Below are 17,045 nucleotides of genomic sequence, written 5' to 3'. Positions count from 1 at the left end.
TAGGCGAAGTTGGTAGCTCGTTTCGCCTTAATTTTTTTCTTTACTTCCTGTCCTTTTAAAGGAGAAGATGTGTCACTAATGGTATTCACGGAATAAAGTTTGACGTCTTCATAATTTTACAGTGTTTGGAGTGGTATTTCAGTCAGCATTTGGTTCGGCAGTGCCGTGTAGTGTTCGCGGACGGGCATGTACCTCAGGTGTATTGTCGGTAGATGACAGCACAGTTCGTCAGGATGCGCACATATTGGTTATTGAATATCCCACATGCACCGCCGGTGGCGGGATGTGTTCTCGCTGTTTTTCAGACGTTGCCGTCCCTGCGTGCGAGAAAATGGCGCAGCTCCTCTGCTGTTGTGGTTTACTTCGGACGGCGTGATGGTAGGATGCATGGCCAGTCGAGTGCAGCTTTACTCTCTTATATATCCAATGCTTGCAAGTTTATTTGAACTGATGTTTGTCATCTTTCTCCTGTGTGAAGTACGTAAGGTGGGAAATATTTTGGTTTGCACGAAAGGCCGGATTAGTTGCCAGTAGGTTATTAATGTGGTGTAGAGTGCCTTCGTAGTAAGAATTAATACTGGTCTCTCAATGCGGATGTTTATTTCTGTACATGGTTTTGTTTCAGGTGGGCGTGAATGCAAGCATATGGGATACTTCAGCCGTTATGCAGTTTCGAATCCATCATTACTACGGAGGTAGCAAGACTTTGCTCCGGTAGCTAACGTGACCACTGTGCATGATGGACACAATTCATCAGTCGATGCGGTTGGGATGACCCACAGACTCGTGGTGGCAGCCTCTGTTTTTGTGACTTGCATGTGGAAATTCAGTAGCTGTTGATTTAAATTTGTGCAAGAGCTTATCGCAGTGAAGAAGCTAGAAGTAAGCAGCTAGGGTTACAGGTTGTAATGTTGGTTATGTGGCCACCACACCACAGTTGCCCACTTTTGATTCCTAGTGACCAAGTATGGGGTGTTCGTAGCATGCCTCACAATGCCACAAGGAAGACCTCAGGCCCTCGTGCGATTATATACCTTGCTTTCCGAGGAGGTGTACTGTTATAGATTTAGTGGGAGTGCCTAGTCTGTCTCAAAGAGGAGTTTGAGATCAGGGGATGTGCTGAGTAGTGCTGTAGTGTGTGTTTACTGGCATCAACGAAGACATGGAGGACCAATTTGTCTGAATATCAGTGTTTCAGAAGATCAGTTGTGTGCGTGATGGGGAAGCAGCTTTTTTGGAGTTGGAGATGTGAAGAACGAGACAGAACGAAGCACCTGGAGTGTTTGTTACTTGGATAAGGAATTGCATTATTCAGGTATGTTAGAGAGTAGAGTTTGTTTGCATTCCATAGATCCTTCTTAGGAGTAATCCAAAGGATGCAGTACAAGTCATTTCATACAATAAACATAAACTTCAGGACTTCATTCAATATACGTAAACCTCGGTACTTTTGACACAATTACAAGAACGTGTTTCACATATGAATGTACATAACCTTCAGATTTTGCAATTCAAGTATGAAAGCTAATTTCAGTGCAGGCTTGAATACATTTATATCACAATATAGAGTTTTAATTGTTGGTTGGTGATTATTAAATAACTTGACACGTGTAAAGTACACTCCTCTTTGACATTTAGCAGGGTTTACATCTTGTAATTAAATTATGTACATCTGTATTTCTTTTAAAATTATCCAACTTTTCCACCACAAATGATAGCAAGCAGAGTATAAATTCGCTTGCAAGTGGAAGTATATTAAATTTACGAAATAATTCTCTACAAGGTAAGCTGCTTTTGACAACTGCCATCGTTGTGATTATTTTCTTTTGCATGTAAAAAGCCTTATTACTGTCTGTTGAATTCCCCCAAAATATTAATCCATAAGACACCACAGAGTGGAAATAAGCAAAGTAAACTAGCTTTATAGCATCTATTGTCATGGGTGGTATGACTGTTCTGATGGCAAGGCACGCAGAGCTTAATTAGGGAATAATATACTCAGTGTGCTTCTTCCAATCTGAGGTGTTGTCAACTTGTTAGCCAAGGAAATTGTTTGTTTCAACTTCCGCGATTAATTTCTCATCACCGTAACCTCTCCTTTTGCCTCTGTACGTAGGTACATGCACATTCACAACATTCCCTAGGGTGGAATGCTCTCCTCGGGAGCTTACAGAGTTGTTCACGCCGACATTGTTGGTGCCCCGGCATATTCCTGCAGGCAGTCCACATCCCTTCTGTACTCACGTTTTCGGGCGTATGCATTGTGCAGTGTTGATGGTTGTCGTTCCGTGCGCCGTGATGTCCGCTCGCTTGCTCTGTGTTGGGGTACTGAAGTATGTATTTTCATTAATGTTCTAGGACACCGGCCATGCCGTCATCATGAAGTTACCTGCTTCAGTTCCCTCTGGGTGTTCTGTTTGACAAGGCTGGGGTGAAGAACCAGAACGATATTGGCCGCAGTTAGATGACCTGTTACTGGCGAGTAAAACCTCTGTGTTGTGCCCCTGACACGAGATAGGGCGTTGGACCAACATTTCTCAAAGAGAGAGCATATTAATTGGCTCACAAAGTGCAGCGTATGTATAGAGCTACAATAACTGGATGTGAGTGAGTGAGTGTGTGTGTCTGTCTGTTCATAAGAGGCACCAGTACAAGAAGTAGGACACTGTCTTCTGACTTCATATCACAAAGAATATTAACTGGATGAATATTCGGAATATGTACCAAGTTGGAAGAGGAATACTTTTTCTGCCAAGCAACGGTAATGCTCTGACAGAGGCTGACTGCATGTTGGATGTTTGTTCTTACGTGTCTAATCCCCTGTATGTCTATGAACGGCATTCCCCCCCGCCCCCATTTCAGATTAAATATTTGAATAAGCAGGAGGCACCCATTAGATAAAATAAGTTGGCATGAGATTGTTCCATTTCAGACGACTTTGCCTCCAATGTCTGTGAAAGTGGCCCCTTGAGATTCTAGATTTCTTGTGTATCTTACACCTTTCCTGGTATATTGCAGGAGTGGTGCACCAACACTAGACAGACTGACATCCGAGAGAAGACCGCTTGTGTCCCCGATGGTTGGCCGTCCTGTTGCTGAGTGCGTACATGGAGAAGAGGACTGAATGCAGCGTGTAAATTTTGTGTGCCTCTGGAGAGGTGGTGGAGTTTTCTGTTATTTAACCCATTGACAGGGGCTTGCTCTGTTGTGGTAATTGTGTTGCAAGTGTGATAGCAACTTAGATATGAATCATGTGAACGTGTAAGGTGTGGATGTCTAGTTATGTGTGTGGGGTGTTCTACGGAGTGTAGTAAAATAGTAGAAATGTCGGCCGCAATCACATTGCGTTGATAAGAGTCTGCTTCATAGTGTGGTGGCCAACACATCTCGGAATGAGAGAGAGTTTGTCCTGTGTGACAGGCTGTAAGTTGCAGGTGCTCTTGGCTTTGGCCGCAGCTTGTCACCAAAGATGTGATTCCTCTTCCTGGAAAGAATGTGTTATTTCGTTTTATCTGCTTCATCCCAGTTCACATTCTCAGTTCAAGCTAATGCCACAGGAAGATCTTCAAAACGTCAGTCATTGTGAATCTGTTCGGAAGCAGATGGGGGGGGCTCTGCAGTTTCACTCGTTTAGGAAGTGCGGTGATGAAGATCTCTGGCATAGCTATACCGGACAGTCTTGATAATAGTGGGTGTCCGTTCTCTGACCCAGGAGGGCTTTAAAAGTGTGCTGACCACCACGCATTACTTAGTTTGTATTTTCTTCATGTAAATCTGTAAAGAGATGTCAAAGCGGGAGGTAACGGGAATACTTAGTGATCATCACCGAGAGGGAGTTTCCAAACAGTCGTTAACGGGAGATGCGCAATAGCAGTTGTCCTATGATCGAAAAGTGTGACTTGCCAGTGATGAGATTGCTTTTTGTAAGTCAGGTAAGTGCAATGAGTTTTATGGATTGTGTGTGTTTTTCTGCAAGTGGTTTTCAGCGAATATTGCCGGCATTAATTTTGTTGGTAGTGTATTAAGTGTTGATTGCTGCATGTGCCAAAATGAAGTCTGACGAAGGGAAGTTGGTGTTGTTGAAGTACGGTCACCAGTGGGCTGGGTCGTTGGGTGTGTTATAGATGCTCGTGAAGTACAACCTGGTGGCAGGGGGGCTGTGTAGTGGCGACATATGCAATAATCGTTTATAGTGCTTCGTTCATTGAGCTGTAGTTTACGAAATCCCACCTGTTTTCATAAATGATGGAAGATATTTAGGTTATGGAAATGTTTTATTAGTTGGTGTCTTATAGGTGATGTTGGTCGTACTTTTCAAATGACTCAGCTCGCGAGACGTTTTCGCCCTTCTTCAAAATTACTTGTGAGAAATTATCGCGCAGGGAGAATGTCGGTGCTGAATTTGCGTGATGTCTTGAGTGCCAACATGAAATGTGACGAGGATAAGTTCGTGTTGGAAAGGACGTGGACGATTTCACTGGGTGATTTATAGGTAGACGTGCAGGTATTCAAGAGTTGTGTCTGGTATCAATCTGAGCAGTAACATAACGGCGACCGACAGGTTATGTGACAAATGTGCCCTAGGATGTAGGCGATGTAGATGCAAATTGTGGGCTACTTGTTTCATAGTGCTAAGTTGATTGAGCTGTAGTTTATTGGGTGTGGTTGGATCCATAAATTACTTTATGATTTTTGAGGTTATGGAAGTGATTGGTAGTTGGTTTCTTATAGGCGAAGTTGGTAGCTCGTTTCGCCTTAATTTTTTTCTTTACTTCCTGTCCTTTTAAAGGAGAAGATGTGTCACTAATGGTATTCACGGAATAAAGTTTGAGGTCTTCATAATTTTACAGTGTTTGGAGTGGTATTTCAGTCAGCATTTGGTTCGGCAGTGCCGTGTAGTGTTCGCGGACGGGCATGTACCTCAGGTGTATTGTCGGTAGATGACAGCACAGTTCGTCAGGATGCGCACATATTGGTTATTGAATATCCCACATGCACCGCCGGTGGCGGGATGTGTTCTCGCTGTTTTTCAGACGTTGCCGTCCCTGCGTGCGAGAAAATGGCGCAGCTCCTCTGCTGTTGTGGTTTACTTCGGACGGCGTGATGGTAGGATGCATGGCCAGTCGAGTGCAGCTTTACTCTCTTATATATCCAATGCTTGCAAGTTTATTTGAACTGATGTTTGTCATCTTTCTCCTGTGTGAAGTACGTAAGGTGGGAAATATTTTGGTTTGCACGAAAGGCCGGATTAGTTGCCAGTAGGTTATTAATGTGGTGTAGAGTGCCTTCGTAGTAAGAATTAATACTGGTCTCTCAATGCGGATGTTTATTTCTGTACATGGTTTTGTTTCAGGTGGGCGTGAATGCAAGCATATGGGATACTTCAGCCGTTATGCAGTTTCGAATCCATCATTACTACGGAGGTAGCAAGACTTTGCTCCGGTAGCTAACGTGACCACTGTGCATGATGGACACAATTCATCAGTCGATGCGGTTGGGATGACCCACAGACTCGTGGTGGCAGCCTCTGTTTTTGTGACTTGCATGTGGAAATTCAGTAGCTGTTGATTTAAATTTGTGCAAGAGCTTATCGCAGTGAAGAAGCTAGAAGTAAGCAGCTAGGGTTACAGGTTGTAATGTTGGTTATGTGGCCACCACACCACAGTTGCCCACTTTTGATTCCTAGTGACCAAGTATGGGGTGTTCGTAGCATGCCTCACAATGCCACAAGGAAGACCTCAGGCCCTCGTGCGATTATATACCTTGCTTTCCGAGGAGGTGTACTGTTATAGATTTAGTGGGAGTGCCTAGTCTGTCTCAAAGAGGAGTTTGAGATCAGGGGATGTGCTGAGTAGTGCTGTAGTGTGTGTTTACTGGCATCAACGAAGACATGGAGGACCAATTTGTCTGAATATCAGTGTTTCAGAAGATCAGTTGTGTGCGTGATGGGGAAGCAGCTTTTTTGGAGTTGGAGATGTGAAGAACGAGACAGAACGAAGCACCTGGAGTGTTTGTTACTTGGATAAGGAATTGCATTATTCAGGTATGTTAGAGAGTAGAGTTTGTTTGCATTCCATAGATCCTTCTTAGGAGTAATCCAAAGGATGCAGTACAAGTCATTTCATACAATAAACATAAACTTCAGGACTTCATTCAATATACGTAAACCTCGGTACTTTTGACACAATTACAAGAACGTGTTTCACATATGAATGTACATAACCTTCAGATTTTGCAATTCAAGTATGAAAGCTAATTTCAGTGCAGGCTTGAATACATTTATATCACAATATAGAGTTTTAATTGTTGGTTGGTGATTATTAAATAACTTGACACGTGTAAAGTACACTCCTCTTTGACATTTAGCAGGGTTTACATCTTGTAATTAAATTATGTACATCTGTATTTCTTTTAAAATTATCCAACTTTTCCACCACAAATGATAGCAAGCAGAGTATAAATTCGCTTGCAAGTGGAAGTATATTAAATTTACGAAATAATTCTCTACAAGGTAAGCTGCTTTTGACAACTGCCATCGTTGTGATTATTTTCTTTTGCATGTAAAAAGCCTTATTACTGTCTGTTGAATTCCCCCAAAATATTAATCCATAAGACACCACAGAGTGGAAATAAGCAAAGTAAACTAGCTTTATAGCATCTATTGTCATGGGTGGTATGACTGTTCTGATGGCAAGGCACGCAGAGCTTAATTAGGGAATAATATACTCAGTGTGCTTCTTCCAATCTGAGGTGTTGTCAACTTGTTAGCCAAGGAAATTGTTTGTTTCAACTTCCGCGATTAATTTCTCATCACCGTAACCTCTCCTTTTGCCTCTGTACGTAGGTACATGCACATTCACAACATTCCCTAGGGTGGAATGCTCTCCTCGGGAGCTTACAGAGTTGTTCACGCCGACATTGTTGGTGCCCCGGCATATTCCTGCAGGCAGTCCACATCCCTTCTGTACTCACGTTTTCGGGCGTATGCATTGTGCAGTGTTGATGGTTGTCGTTCCGTGCGCCGTGATGTCCGCTCGCTTGCTCTGTGTTGGGGTACTGAAGTATGTATTTTCATTAATGTTCTAGGACACCGGCCATGCCGTCATCATGAAGTTACCTGCTTCAGTTCCCTCTGGGTGTTCTGTTTGACAAGGCTGGGGTGAAGAACCAGAACGATATTGGCCGCAGTTAGATGACCTGTTACTGGCGAGTAAAACCTCTGTGTTGTGCCCCTGACACGAGATAGGGCGTTGGACCAACATTTCTCAAAGAGAGAGCATATTAATTGGCTCACAAAGTGCAGCGTATGTATAGAGCTACAATAACTGGATGTGAGTGAGTGAGTGTGTGTGTCTGTCTGTTCATAAGAGGCACCAGTACAAGAAGTAGGACACTGTCTTCTGACTTCATATCACAAAGAATATTAACTGGATGAATATTCGGAATATGTACCAAGTTGGAAGAGGAATACTTTTTCTGCCAAGCAACGGTAATGCTCTGACAGAGGCTGACTGCATGTTGGATGTTTGTTCTTACGTGTCTAATCCCCTGTATGTCTATGAACGGCATTCCCCCCCGCCCCCATTTCAGATTAAATATTTGAATAAGCAGGAGGCACCCATTAGATAAAATAAGTTGGCATGAGATTGTTCCATTTCAGACGACTTTGCCTCCAATGTCTGTGAAAGTGGCCCCTTGAGATTCTAGATTTCTTGTGTATCTTACACCTTTCCTGGTATATTGCAGGAGTGGTGCACCAACACTAGACAGACTGACATCCGAGAGAAGACCGCTTGTGTCCCCGATGGTTGGCCGTCCTGTTGCTGAGTGCGTACATGGAGAAGAGGACTGAATGCAGCGTGTAAATTTTGTGTGCCTCTGGAGAGGTGGTGGAGTTTTCTGTTATTTAACCCATTGACAGGGGCTTGCTCTGTTGTGGTAATTGTGTTGCAAGTGTGATAGCAACTTAGATATGAATCATGTGAACGTGTAAGGTGTGGATGTCTAGTTATGTGTGTGGGGTGTTCTACGGAGTGTAGTAAAATAGTAGAAATGTCGGCCGCAATCACATTGCGTTGATAAGAGTCTGCTTCATAGTGTGGTGGCCAACACATCTCGGAATGAGAGAGAGTTTGTCCTGTGTGACAGGCTGTAAGTTGCAGGTGCTCTTGGCTTTGGCCGCAGCTTGTCACCAAAGATGTGATTCCTCTTCCTGGAAAGAATGTGTTATTTCGTTTTATCTGCTTCATCCCAGTTCACATTCTCAGTTCAAGCTAATGCCACAGGAAGATCTTCAAAACGTCAGTCATTGTGAATCTGTTCGGAAGCAGATGGGGGGGGCTCTGCAGTTTCACTCGTTTAGGAAGTGCGGTGATGAAGATCTCTGGCATAGCTATACCGGACAGTCTTGATAATAGTGGGTGTCCGTTCTCTGACCCAGGAGGGCTTTAAAAGTGTGCTGACCACCACGCATTACTTAGTTTGTATTTTCTTCATGTAAATCTGTAAAGAGATGTCAAAGCGGGAGGTAACGGGAATACTTAGTGATCATCACCGAGAGGGAGTTTCCAAACAGTCGTTAACGGGAGATGCGCAATAGCAGTTGTCCTATGATCGAAAAGTGTGACTTGCCAGTGATGAGATTGCTTTTTGTAAGTCAGGTAAGTGCAATGAGTTTTATGGATTGTGTGTGTTTTTCTGCAAGTGGTTTTCAGCGAATATTGCCGGCATTAATTTTGTTGGTAGTGTATTAAGTGTTGATTGCTGCATGTGCCAAAATGAAGTCTGACGAAGGGAAGTTGGTGTTGTTGAAGTACGGTCACCAGTGGGCTGGGTCGTTGGGTGTGTTATAGATGCTCGTGAAGTACAACCTGGTGGCAGGGGGGCTGTGTAGTGGCGACATATGCAATAATCGTTTATAGTGCTTCGTTCATTGAGCTGTAGTTTACGAAATCCCACCTGTTTTCATAAATGATGGAAGATATTTAGGTTATGGAAATGTTTTATTAGTTGGTGTCTTATAGGTGATGTTGGTCGTACTTTTCAAATGACTCAGCTCGCGAGACGTTTTCGCCCTTCTTCAAAATTACTTGTGAGAAATTATCGCGCAGGGAGAATGTCGGTGCTGAATTTGCGTGATGTCTTGAGTGCCAACATGAAATGTGACGAGGATAAGTTCGTGTTGGAAAGGACGTGGACGATTTCACTGGGTGATTTATAGGTAGACGTGCAGGTATTCAAGAGTTGTGTCTGGTATCAATCTGAGCAGTAACATAACGGCGACCGACAGGTTATGTGACAAATGTGCCCTAGGATGTAGGCGATGTAGATGCAAATTGTGGGCTACTTGTTTCATAGTGCTAAGTTGATTGAGCTGTAGTTTATTGGGTGTGGTTGGATCCATAAATTACTTTATGATTTTTGAGGTTATGGAAGTGATTGGTAGTTGGTTTCTTATAGGCGAAGTTGGTAGCTCGTTTCGCCTTAATTTTTTTCTTTACTTCCTGTCCTTTTAAAGGAGAAGATGTGTCACTAATGGTATTCACGGAATAAAGTTTGAGGTCTTCATAATTTTACAGTGTTTGGAGTGGTATTTCAGTCAGCATTTGGTTCGGCAGTGCCGTGTAGTGTTCGCGGACGGGCATGTACCTCAGGTGTATTGTCGGTAGATGACAGCACAGTTCGTCAGGATGCGCACATATTGGTTATTGAATATCCCACATGCACCGCCGGTGGCGGGATGTGTTCTCGCTGTTTTTCAGACGTTGCCGTCCCTGCGTGCGAGAAAATGGCGCAGCTCCTCTGCTGTTGTGGTTTACTTCGGACGGCGTGATGGTAGGATGCATGGCCAGTCGAGTGCAGCTTTACTCTCTTATATATCCAATGCTTGCAAGTTTATTTGAACTGATGTTTGTCATCTTTCTCCTGTGTGAAGTACGTAAGGTGGGAAATATTTTGGTTTGCACGAAAGGCCGGATTAGTTGCCAGTAGGTTATTAATGTGGTGTAGAGTGCCTTCGTAGTAAGAATTAATACTGGTCTCTCAATGCGGATGTTTATTTCTGTACATGGTTTTGTTTCAGGTGGGCGTGAATGCAAGCATATGGGATACTTCAGCCGTTATGCAGTTTCGAATCCATCATTACTACGGAGGTAGCAAGACTTTGCTCCGGTAGCTGACGTGACCACTGTGCATGATGGACACAATTCATCAGTCGATGCGGTTGGGATGACCCACAGACTCGTGGTGGCAGCCTCTGTTTTTGTGACTTGCATGTGGAAATTCAGTAGCTGTTGATTTAAATTTGTGCAAGAGCTTATCGCAGTGAAGAAGCTAGAAGTAAGCAGCTAGGGTTACAGGTTGTAATGTTGGTTATGTGGCCACCACACCACAGTTGCCCACTTTTGATTCCTAGTGACCAAGTATGGGGTGTTCGTAGCATGCCTCACAATGCCACAAGGAAGACCTCAGGCCCTCGTGCGATTATATACCTTGCTTTCCGAGGAGGTGTACTGTTATAGATTTAGTGGGAGTGCCTAGTCTGTCTCAAAGAGGAGTTTGAGATCAGGGGATGTGCTGAGTAGTGCTGTAGTGTGTGTTTACTGGCATCAACGAAGACATGGAGGACCAATTTGTCTGAATATCAGTGTTTCAGAAGATCAGTTGTGTGCGTGATGGGGAAGCAGCTTTTTTGGAGTTGGAGATGTGAAGAACGAGACAGAACGAAGCACCTGGAGTGTTTGTTACTTGGATAAGGAATTGCATTATTCAGGTATGTTAGAGAGTAGAGTTTGTTTGCATTCCATAGATCCTTCTTAGGAGTAATCCAAAGGATGCAGTACAAGTCATTTCATACAATAAACATAAACTTCAGGACTTCATTCAATATACGTAAACCTCGGTACTTTTGACACAATTACAAGAACGTGTTTCACATATGAATGTACATAACCTTCAGATTTTGCAATTCAAGTATGAAAGCTAATTTCAGTGCAGGCTTGAATACATTTATATCACAATATAGAGTTTTAATTGTTGGTTGGTGATTATTAAATAACTTGACACGTGTAAAGTACACTCCTCTTTGACATTTAGCAGGGTTTACATCTTGTAATTAAATTATGTACATCTGTATTTCTTTTAAAATTATCCAACTTTTCCACCACAAATGATAGCAAGCAGAGTATAAATTCGCTTGCAAGTGGAAGTATATTAAATTTACGAAATAATTCTCTACAAGGTAAGCTGCTTTTGACAACTGCCATCGTTGTGATTATTTTCTTTTGCATGTAAAAAGCCTTATTACTGTCTGTTGAATTCCCCCAAAATATTAATCCATAAGACACCACAGAGTGGAAATAAGCAAAGTAAACTAGCTTTATAGCATCTATTGTCATGGGTGGTATGACTGTTCTGATGGCAAGGCACGCAGAGCTTAATTAGGGAATAATATACTCAGTGTGCTTCTTCCAATCTGAGGTGTTGTCAACTTGTTAGCCAAGGAAATTGTTTGTTTCAACTTCCGCGATTAATTTCTCATCACCGTAACCTCTCCTTTTGCCTCTGTACGTAGGTACATGCACATTCACAACATTCCCTAGGGTGGAATGCTCTCCTCGGGAGCTTACAGAGTTGTTCACGCCGACATTGTTGGTGCCCCGGCATATTCCTGCAGGCAGTCCACATCCCTTCTGTACTCACGTTTTCGGGCGTATGCATTGTGCAGTGTTGATGGTTGTCGTTCCGTGCGCCGTGATGTCCGCTCGCTTGCTCTGTGTTGGGGTACTGAAGTATGTATTTTCATTAATGTTCTAGGACACCGGCCATGCCGTCATCATGAAGTTACCTGCTTCAGTTCCCTCTGGGTGTTCTGTTTGACAAGGCTGGGGTGAAGAACCAGAACGATATTGGCCGCAGTTAGATGACCTGTTACTGGCGAGTAAAACCTCTGTGTTGTGCCCCTGACACGAGATAGGGCGTTGGACCAACATTTCTCAAAGAGAGAGCATATTAATTGGCTCACAAAGTGCAGCGTATGTATAGAGCTACAATAACTGGATGTGAGTGAGTGAGTGTGTGTGTCTGTCTGTTCATAAGAGGCACCAGTACAAGAAGTAGGACACTGTCTTCTGACTTCATATCACAAAGAATATTAACTGGATGAATATTCGGAATATGTACCAAGTTGGAAGAGGAATACTTTTTCTGCCAAGCAACGGTAATGCTCTGACAGAGGCTGACTGCATGTTGGATGTTTGTTCTTACGTGTCTAATCCCCTGTATGTCTATGAACGGCATTCCCCCCCGCCCCCATTTCAGATTAAATATTTGAATAAGCAGGAGGCACCCATTAGATAAAATAAGTTGGCATGAGATTGTTCCATTTCAGACGACTTTGCCTCCAATGTCTGTGAAAGTGGCCCCTTGAGATTCTAGATTTCTTGTGTATCTTACACCTTTCCTGGTATATTGCAGGAGTGGTGCACCAACACTAGACAGACTGACATCCGAGAGAAGACCGCTTGTGTCCCCGATGGTTGGCCGTCCTGTTGCTGAGTGCGTACATGGAGAAGAGGACTGAATGCAGCGTGTAAATTTTGTGTGCCTCTGGAGAGGTGGTGGAGTTTTCTGTTATTTAACCCATTGACAGGGGCTTGCTCTGTTGTGGTAATTGTGTTGCAAGTGTGATAGCAACTTAGATATGAATCATGTGAACGTGTAAGGTGTGGATGTCTAGTTATGTGTGTGGGGTGTTCTACGGAGTGTAGTAAAATAGTAGAAATGTCGGCCGCAATCACATTGCGTTGATAAGAGTCTGCTTCATAGTGTGGTGGCCAACACATCTCGGAATGAGAGAGAGTTTGTCCTGTGTGACAGGCTGTAAGTTGCAGGTGCTCTTGGCTTTGGCCGCAGCTTGTCACCAAAGATGTGATTCCTCTTCCTGGAAAGAATGTGTTATTTCGTTTTATCTGCTTCATCCCAGTTCACATTCTCAGTTCAAGCTAATGCCACAGGAAGATCTTCAAAACGTCAGTCATTGTGAATCTGTTCGGAAGCAGATGGGGGGGGCTCTGCAGTTTCACTCGTTTAGGAAGTGCGGTGATGAAGATCTCTGGCATAGCTATACCGGACAGTCTTGATAATAGTGGGTGTCCGTTCTCTGACCCAGGAGGGCTTTAAAAGTGTGCTGACCACCACGCATTACTTAGTTTGTATTTTCTTCATGTAAATCTGTAAAGAGATGTCAAAGCGGGAGGTAACGGGAATACTTAGTGATCATCACCGAGAGGGAGTTTCCAAACAGTCGTTAACGGGAGATGCGCAATAGCAGTTGTCCTATGATCGAAAAGTGTGACTTGCCAGTGATGAGATTGCTTTTTGTAAGTCAGGTAAGTGCAATGAGTTTTATGGATTGTGTGTGTTTTTCTGCAAGTGGTTTTCAGCGAATATTGCCGGCATTAATTTTGTTGGTAGTGTATTAAGTGTTGATTGCTGCATGTGCCAAAATGAAGTCTGACGAAGGGAAGTTGGTGTTGTTGAAGTACGGTCACCAGTGGGCTGGGTCGTTGGGTGTGTTATAGATGCTCGTGAAGTACAACCTGGTGGCAGGGGGGCTGTGTAGTGGCGACATATGCAATAATCGTTTATAGTGCTTCGTTCATTGAGCTGTAGTTTACGAAATCCCACCTGTTTTCATAAATGATGGAAGATATTTAGGTTATGGAAATGTTTTATTAGTTGGTGTCTTATAGGTGATGTTGGTCGTACTTTTCAAATGACTCAGCTCGCGAGACGTTTTCGCCCTTCTTCAAAATTACTTGTGAGAAATTATCGCGCAGGGAGAATGTCGGTGCTGAATTTGCGTGATGTCTTGAGTGCCAACATGAAATGTGACGAGGATAAGTTCGTGTTGGAAAGGACGTGGACGATTTCACTGGGTGATTTATAGGTAGACGTGCAGGTATTCAAGAGTTGTGTCTGGTATCAATCTGAGCAGTAACATAACGGCGACCGACAGGTTATGTGACAAATGTGCCCTAGGATGTAGGCGATGTAGATGCAAATTGTGGGCTACTTGTTTCATAGTGCTAAGTTGATTGAGCTGTAGTTTATTGGGTGTGGTTGGATCCATAAATTACTTTATGATTTTTGAGGTTATGGAAGTGATTGGTAGTTGGTTTCTTATAGGCGAAGTTGGTAGCTCGTTTCGCCTTAATTTTTTTCTTTACTTCCTGTCCTTTTAAAGGAGAAGATGTGTCACTAATGGTATTCACGGAATAAAGTTTGAGGTCTTCATAATTTTACAGTGTTTGGAGTGGTATTTCAGTCAGCATTTGGTTCGGCAGTGCCGTGTAGTGTTCGCGGACGGGCATGTACCTCAGGTGTATTGTCGGTAGATGACAGCACAGTTCGTCAGGATGCGCACATATTGGTTATTGAATATCCCACATGCACCGCCGGTGGCGGGATGTGTTCTCGCTGTTTTTCAGACGTTGCCGTCCCTGCGTGCGAGAAAATGGCGCAGCTCCTCTGCTGTTGTGGTTTACTTCGGACGGCGTGATGGTAGGATGCATGGCCAGTCGAGTGCAGCTTTACTCTCTTATATATCCAATGCTTGCAAGTTTATTTGAACTGATGTTTGTCATCTTTCTCCTGTGTGAAGTACGTAAGGTGGGAAATATTTTGGTTTGCACGAAAGGCCGGATTAGTTGCCAGTAGGTTATTAATGTGGTGTAGAGTGCCTTCGTAGTAAGAATTAATACTGGTCTCTCAATGCGGATGTTTATTTCTGTACATGGTTTTGTTTCAGGTGGGCGTGAATGCAAGCATATGGGATACTTCAGCCGTTATGCAGTTTCGAATCCATCATTACTACGGAGGTAGCAAGACTTTGCTCCGGTAGCTGACGTGACCACTGTGCATGATGGACACAATTCATCAGTCGATGCGGTTGGGATGACCCACAGACTCGTGGTGGCAGCCTCTGTTTTTGTGACTTGCATGTGGAAATTCAGTAGCTGTTGATTTAAATTTGTGCAAGAGCTTATCGCAGTGAAGAAGCTAGAAGTAAGCAGCTAGGGTTACAGGTTGTAATGTTGGTTATGTGGCCACCACACCACAGTTGCCCACTTTTGATTCCTAGTGACCAAGTATGGGGTGTTCGTAGCATGCCTCACAATGCCACAAGGAAGACCTCAGGCCCTCGTGCGATTATATACCTTGCTTTCCGAGGAGGTGTACTGTTATAGATTTAGTGGGAGTGCCTAGTCTGTCTCAAAGAGGAGTTTGAGATCAGGGGATGTGCTGAGTAGTGCTGTAGTGTGTGTTTACTGGCATCAACGAAGACATGGAGGACCAATTTGTCTGAATATCAGTGTTTCAGAAGATCAGTTGTGTGCGTGATGGGGAAGCAGCTTTTTTGGAGTTGGAGATGTGAAGAACGAGACAGAACGAAGCACCTGGAGTGTTTGTTACTTGGATAAGGAATTGCATTATTCAGGTATGTTAGAGAGTAGAGTTTGTTTGCATTCCATAGATCCTTCTTAGGAGTAATCCAAAGGATGCAGTACAAGTCATTTCATACAATAAACATAAACTTCAGGACTTCATTCAATATACGTAAACCTCGGTACTTTTGACACAATTACAAGAACGTGTTTCACATATGAATGTACATAACCTTCAGATTTTGCAATTCAAGTATGAAAGCTAATTTCAGTGCAGGCTTGAATACATTTATATCACAATATAGAGTTTTAATTGTTGGTTGGTGATTATTAAATAACTTGACACGTGTAAAGTACACTCCTCTTTGACATTTAGCAGGGTTTACATCTTGTAATTAAATTATGTACATCTGTATTTCTTTTAAAATTATCCAACTTTTCCACCACAAATGATAGCAAGCAGAGTATAAATTCGCTTGCAAGTGGAAGTATATTAAATTTACGAAATAATTCTCTACAAGGTAAGCTGCTTTTGACAACTGCCATCGTTGTGATTATTTTCTTTTGCATGTAAAAAGCCTTATTACTGTCTGTTGAATTCCCCCAAAATATTAATCCATAAGACACCACAGAGTGGAAATAAGCAAAGTAAACTAGCTTTATAGCATCTATTGTCATGGGTGGTATGACTGTTCTGATGGCAAGGCACGCAGAGCTTAATTAGGGAATAATATACTCAGTGTGCTTCTTCCAATCTGAGGTGTTGTCAACTTGTTAGCCAAGGAAATTGTTTGTTTCAACTTCCGCGATTAATTTCTCATCACCGTAACCTCTCCTTTTGCCTCTGTACGTAGGTACATGCACATTCACAACATTCCCTAGGGTGGAATGCTCTCCTCGGGAGCTTACAGAGTTGTTCACGCCGACATTGTTGGTGCCCCGGCATATTCCTGCAGGCAGTCCACATCCCTTCTGTACTCACGTTTTCGGGCGTATGCATTGTGCAGTGTTGATGGTTGTCGTTCCGTGCGCCGTGATGTCCGCTCGCTTGCTCTGTGTTGGGGTACTGAAGTATGTATTTTCATTAATGTTCTAGGACACCGGCCATGCCGTCATCATGAAGTTACCTGCTTCAGTTCCCTCTGGGTGTTCTGTTTGACAAGGCTGGGGTGAAGAACCAGAACGATATTGGCCGCAGTTAGATGACCTGTTACTGGCGAGTAAAACCTCTGTGTTGTGCCCCTGACACGAGATAGGGCGTTGGACCAACATTTCTCAAAGAGAGAGCATATTAATTGGCTCACAAAGTGCAGCGTATGTATAGAGCTACAATAACTGGATGTGAGTGAGTGAGTGTGTGTGTCTGTCTGTTCATAAGAGGCACCAGTACAAGAAGTAGGACACTGTCTTCTGACTTCATATCACAAAGAATATTAACTGGATGAATATTCGGAATATGTACCAAGTTGGAAGAGGAATACTTTTTCTGCCAAGCAACGGTAATGCTCTGACAGAGGCTGACTGCATGTTGGATGTTTGTTCTTACGTGTCTAATCCCCTGTATGTCTATGAACGGCATTCCCCCCCCGCCCCCATTTC

The 17,045-nt window shown here is 43.3% G+C and overlaps 1 protein-coding gene across 13 annotated transcripts in view; it reads left to right on the top strand.

The window, feature by feature from the left end:
* The first annotated feature begins 113 nt into the window (after positions 1–113).
* LOC147872926 (uncharacterized) overlaps positions 114–17,045 on the top strand; it is a 62,345-nt gene continuing 45,413 nt past the window's right edge. For 7 of the 13 annotated variants that reach the window (XR_015536436.1, XR_015536437.1, XR_015536438.1 and 4 more), the window contains exons 1-12: positions 135–486; positions 626–1,315; positions 2,359–2,761; positions 3,019–5,214; positions 5,354–6,043; positions 7,087–7,489; positions 7,747–9,942; positions 10,082–10,771; positions 11,815–12,217; positions 12,475–14,670; positions 14,810–15,499; positions 16,543–16,945. The gene's annotated coding sequence lies outside the window, so the exon portion shown is untranslated. Of the gene's footprint in view, positions 487–511; positions 1,316–2,358; positions 2,762–3,018; positions 5,215–5,353; positions 6,044–7,086; positions 7,490–7,746; positions 9,943–10,081; positions 10,772–11,814; positions 12,218–12,474; positions 14,671–14,809; positions 15,500–16,542; positions 16,946–17,045 lie in introns of those variants that run through there. The other 6 variants (XR_015536426.1, XR_015536427.1, XR_015536420.1 and 3 more) reach the window with 6 other exon arrangements.

Source organism: Zootermopsis nevadensis, unplaced genomic scaffold, assembly GCF_977971745.1.
Source record: "Zootermopsis nevadensis isolate Lab colony 2312 unplaced genomic scaffold, Znev_1.0 Znev_ptg000022l, whole genome shotgun sequence".
In the NCBI taxonomy this organism is placed as follows: Eukaryota; Metazoa; Arthropoda; class Insecta; order Blattodea; family Termopsidae; genus Zootermopsis; species Zootermopsis nevadensis.
This window is presented reverse-complemented; position numbering and strand designations above follow the sequence as displayed.